Raw genomic sequence first — 3,650 nt, forward strand, 5'->3', positions numbered from 1 at the left:
TCATCAGCAACCTTCACCAGAAAGGCAAGCCACACAGAGTTACCGCTAAAGAAGCTGCAGAGGGATTTATTCAGTGATATTAATGGGAAGTTAAGTGGAAGGGAAAAATGTTTAAAAAGAAGGAAAAGCTGCAACGACACAACGCAAAAGGAGCCCAAACCAACCATCGGCGGCATAATTACTCATATCCCTGGCAGACATGGAGCTCAGCATTAAAGATAAAAGGTCAAAAGATCAGTGAAATTTTTATTTTCCGAGAACAATTATGCCACAATCATCACAATTAACAGAAATAAACATTAGAAATATATGACTGCCTGTGTTATTGACTTGAACTAAAGCAACTTTCTGATAACATTTGGATTTATTTGAGGAATATTTGGTCAAATAAAGTTTGTACCGACTCCATGCTATTGTAAAACACATTACTATACAGAGTATCTTTTATTATTATTATTATTAAAAGCGTAGCGACAATCTCCAACCAGAACCGAGCCCTGGACAGTGGTAGATGGGCCCGTTTTCATCCGGCTGACCCCGCCTCTGGTAAATGCAGGGGCGCTCCATGTGACGCTGGGGCTGTAACAAAAATCCAGTATGGCGGAATCTGTCAGGAGATGAATTTTCTTTCCCCGTCCGCGCCCCCCCCGCCCCCCGTCGGAGTCTCTAACATGGGAGAGAAATAAAAGGCAAACCGAGCGGGACACACGTCGGGACGCCTGGCCCTCCGCCTGGCCCGTGTTAGGTGAGCCGGTTTGTGCGCCTTGCGGATGAATGTGTGGCCGAGCAGCGCCGCTTTCATGTTGGTGCTCCGCCAGGGATGCGATCCACACACAGGGATTCATCAAAACAATGTCCGGCTCAAGTTTCCACACCGCTCCGCTTCGCTTTCGTTTTCCACGGCTACATTTCAACGGTCGTCCGTGGGTCTGAATCGTGTTTCAAGGCGGTAGGACTTATTTCACCTCTTTTCGGGGAATTAAGCCGTCTTTTTTTTTTTTTTTTTTTGTCCGGCTACGGTTTGTTGCGCTGTTGCGGGCGGGAAGTGAGGGGCGATGTTTATTATGCCGATTGTTGCTGAGCTATTTATAGAGCAGCAACGAGCCGTGGGCTTTAGCGTAAAATACAGAGTGAAAACACTTCTCCGGAGCTATTCTGACCGGGCTGCTGGCATGGAAAAGGTGTAAAACTGAGGTCCAGGCCCGGATATTTGTGTGTGAATGGTTCGGGATGGGCGGTGGTAATTCTCTGCATGCGTCAATCTTTTTTCTTTTTTGTGAATGGGGGCGTACGGACTGTTAAAGCTGTTAAAGCGACATCTGAGTTGTAGATTATGGTGGGTTTAAAAGCGCTGCTTTGCTCATGTTTCTGCAAATATTGTGCAGAGGAAGTGGACTTTTTGTCCTTGTATGTCAGAGAGTTGTGTTTTGTACTGGAAACAGGCTGAGTGTATGTGAGCCCCCTGTTTTTAGGGATGGGGTTACAGAAAGCTGTGTCATCTACAATCGGTCCACCGATGCATTTTCTTGTGTTGTTGATTCCAGTTCCAAATTTTTGAAGCTAAAAGCTGGTATATAACATACAATTATTTGTTTTGAACCCATAAATTAACAGTTGAAGTTGAATATATTTTAAAAAGGGGATCATCTTTTTTTCTTTTTGATTAAGCAGCTTAGTTCTGATATACATTGGTTCTGGCTTTTGCTGCCTCCTGATCATACCGTCATTCATACCGTCATTTCGTACTCACGATGCAGACCTTTCGATTTTATCGTGAAAAAAGTTGTAAGTTGGTTCACTTGGTAACTTACAGAAGTTACTATAAAAATATAAAAAAACAGTAGTAGAGATTGAAAATACAAAATTTATTCAGCACTTGGTTGTTTCATACTATTTGTAACATAAGTCCTAACATTTTCTTCCTGCAAGAAAAGCTACTTTGCAAATAATTTTTCAAAATTCACTCTTTGTTTATGCTTCAAATTATTTCTAATCCCTAGCTTTGTCAGTCAGTGCAAGTGCGTTAATGTGGCTACAAATGAATGTGTTTTATTTCCCATTTTTATGAATGTTTATCTATATAATTGAAATCATGGCTGCAGGTGTGTGATACATGAAAGATTCTTTGTTTGTATCTACAAAATAGCAACGTTTGTGTAGGAATGGGGGTAGAACGTATTGAAAAAATACTCCAGAGCCTGGAGTATTTTTATTATGGTACTGCTGCTTTCTTCTTTGCTATTTTGTAGCGAAGCCACATCCACGTAGCTTCATTGTTTATTTTATTTCATGCACGAAAAAGTTGCCTAAGAAATGGTGTGGTCTACTTACTGGGTTGTGCCAGTCTTACAAAAGATTTACAGAAATGTTTGTTGGTTCTTCACAGTTTGCTCTCAGGACACAAGGGATGACTCGAATAAATAATCTCTACTAGCAGGAGATGGGTAGCGTTACCTTGGTTTGATCATAACTATGACGTAATACGTCACAGTTTCTGATGATAAGGTCTAATTGCACAAGATTTCATGATCAATTATGTCCATATTATTTAAAAAAAGGAAAAAGAAAATCTCCAGATCTTATATTAACAGAATATGCACCGATTTGGACCGATATCAGATATTAATATTGCTTTTATGTCCAGTAACTTATACTGAATTGTATCTTGTGTATGCACATTTTGAAAGTATTCTGACTACAGTAATAGAGAACATTTTAAACAATTACTTTAATTAATTTGAGATATTTCAGCTTCTTGTGGTGATTTACCAAAACAAGATGCTACCAAAAACAAATAAACCTCTAGTTGTGTCCACACCTCTTCACATAAACTTTGACAGTACATCATTTAAAAGTAAAGTTGCTGTAATCTGTTGCGTGTTGCAAGTTGCATCTAGACTTTTTCTGTCAATATAAAACATCAGAACTTTTTAGGATTGACTTTTCTCTTCTTTTGAAAAGCAATCATCTGATAAAGTCTGATACGGTTATTTATTTATTGTTTTTAAATAAAAAAAAGTGTTAAAACTTAGAGCAAAATGTGAAATGATTTGCCTGTTATTCACCCAAAAAATGCACTGTGATCAAAAATATAACTATATGAGTGTGTTTGTTTTAAAAAAAAAAAAAAGCAGTTTTATTATTGGATTTGACATGGCTGCACAGGGTACAGGTCTGATAAAAACAAAAAACAAAAAAAACATTGTCACACTTGTAGTCGTTATTGTTTAAAGTTTTATTCATATTTCATGTTTTTCACACAAAATTACAGCTTTGTAATATTTAGGAAATGTTCCACCTCCGCGCTGCTCCCCGTGAGTGCTTTTCCGTCATCGCCACACTTTGGGCCGCAGGGCATGTCTCCCCAGTTCTGTCACCCTGCATCAAGCCAACGCGTCTTGGGGGGACAATGGTCTCGGACGTTCGCGTTAATGCCCCCCCTCCCCAGACAGATGAGATACCCTTGGAGAATGGTGTTGCAGCCAGCTTCTCCCTAAAACCTGGACCCTCCCCTTCCCAGCTCTGCCCCTTCATCACAAAGTGTGCGTGCACTGTGCAGTGACCGACTTTTTTTTTCTTTTTTTTGGCGGGGCGGGGGGACAATTTGTCCTGCGGCTGTACTGTCTGGCCCCTCTCGTCTTGAGACCAAC

General features: G+C 40.3%; 1 protein-coding gene across 4 annotated transcripts in view; it reads left to right on the forward strand.

Moving 5' to 3' along the window:
- LOC103151923 (histone deacetylase 4-like) overlaps positions 1-3,650 on the forward strand; it is a 63,399-nt gene continuing 59,749 nt past the window's right edge. Inside the window, exon 1 of one of the 4 annotated variants that reach the window (XM_016660755.1) lies at positions 1-745. The gene's annotated coding sequence lies outside the window, so the exon portion shown is untranslated. The other 3 variants (XM_007572206.2, XM_016660756.1, XM_016660757.1) reach the window with 3 other exon arrangements.

This window comes from Poecilia formosa, unplaced genomic scaffold (assembly GCF_000485575.1).
Source record: "Poecilia formosa unplaced genomic scaffold, Poecilia_formosa-5.1.2 Scaffold297, whole genome shotgun sequence".
Taxonomy (NCBI): Eukaryota; Metazoa; Chordata; class Actinopteri; order Cyprinodontiformes; family Poeciliidae; genus Poecilia; species Poecilia formosa.